General features: G+C 42.6%; 1 protein-coding gene across 1 annotated transcript in view; it reads left to right on the top strand.

Moving 5' to 3' along the window:
• Positions 1–1,609, top strand: part of SLC30A5 (solute carrier family 30 member 5) — a 36,784-nt gene that overhangs the window by 31,605 nt on the left and 3,570 nt on the right. The window lies entirely within an intron of this gene.

Here is a 1,609-nt window from a genome sequence, read left to right as displayed (position 1 = left end):
CTCAAAAAAAAAAAAAAAAAAACTTAAAGTGGCAAAAAAAACCTATTTTTGTAAATTTTTTTCTCCACTATGTCATGTTAGTAAATATTTTACACATTTTTTAATTTGTTTTCTCTTTTGTTATTTTTTATTTTGTTTTCCTTCTAATACATTTTTAATGACTATTATTACATTGTATGTGTAGTCAGTAATTTATTTAACCAATCTTTTTTTTTTTAATTGAGTCTCACTCTGTCACCCAGGCTGGAGTGTAAACTCACAGCCACCCCAGCGTTGACTTTCTCGGCTCCGGCGATCCTTCCATCTCAGCCTTCCAAGTAGCCAGCCAGAATTACAGGCACGTGCTACCATACCCGGCTGATTTTTTATTTATTGTAGAGACTAGGTCTCAGATAGTTGCCTGAACTGGTCTCAAACCTGCGGGCTCAGGTAATCCACTCGGCCTCCCAACGTGCTGGGATTACAGGCTGAGCCATTGAGCCCAGCCTATTTAACCAATCTTCTGTTGTCAAGCATTGAGACTTTTTTGTTGTGGTTGTTATTGTAGAGATGAGGTCTTCCCAAGTTGCCCAGGCTGGTCTCGGAACATTTGAGCTCAGGCAATCCTCTCACTTCGGCCTCCCAAAGTGCTGGGATTATAGATGTGAACCACCGCACCCAGCCAAGGATTTTTTTTAATGTGTTACCTCTCTATAAAAAATAATTGTATGTATGTATCAAGGTAAAGAAAACCAAGGCGGGATGTGGTGGCTCATGCCTGTTATCCCAGCATTGTTGGGGAGACCTAGGCAAGAGGATTGCCTGAGCCCAAGGGTTTGAGACCAGCCTAGGCAACTTAGCGAGACTTTATCTCTACACTAAATCAAGAAAAATTAGTTGGGCGTGCTGGCACATGCCTGTGGTTCCAGCTACTTTGAAGACTGAGGCAGAAGGATGGTCTGAACCCAGCAGGTTGAGGCTGCAGTGGCCGTGAGCATGCCACTGCACTCCAGCCTGGGCGACAGAGTGAGACTCGGAAAAAAAGAAATAGAAAACCAAGTAGTTCATTGAATGTGTCCAGGTAAAGTTTAAGATAGGCAAAGTTATATTGTATTGTTGAAAATTGGGGTATGACTGTCGATAAAAGCCAAATTTGAGGCCAAGCACAGTGGCTCACACCTGTAATCCCAGCACTTTGGGAGGTGGAGGCAAGAGGATTGCCTGAGCCCAGGATTTTGAGACCAGCTTAGGCAGCTTGGTGAGACCTGGTCTCTACAATTTAAAAACATCAAAAAAATTAGCCAGGAAGGGTGGCATGCGCATGTAGTTCCAGCTCAGAAGGCTGAGACAGAAGGATTGCCTGAGCCCAGCAGGTCAAGGCTGTGCTGTCGATGATTGTGCCACTGTATTCCAACCTGAGCATCAGAGTGAGACTCCAATTCCAAAAAAAGAAAGCCAGATTTGGTTATAAAGGTCACCTGTAACCCACATTTGCCTTTCGTTTCAGAGCTGCCTTCCTGGCATCACTTCTAGGTTAGAATATGTTAGGCACCTTTAAATCAAGTTAGTTGTCTCTTTTTCTTTTTCTTTTTCTTTTTCTTTTTTTTTTTTTTTTTGGAGTCTCACTCTT

The sequence above is a fragment of the Carlito syrichta genome, unplaced genomic scaffold, assembly GCF_000164805.1.
Source record: "Carlito syrichta isolate Samal-C Ts95f unplaced genomic scaffold, Tarsius_syrichta-2.0.1 Scaffold109772, whole genome shotgun sequence".
In the NCBI taxonomy this organism is placed as follows: Eukaryota; Metazoa; Chordata; class Mammalia; order Primates; family Tarsiidae; genus Carlito; species Carlito syrichta.
The sequence above is the reverse complement of the archived record's forward strand: the minus strand, read 5'-3'. Positions and strand labels throughout refer to the sequence as shown.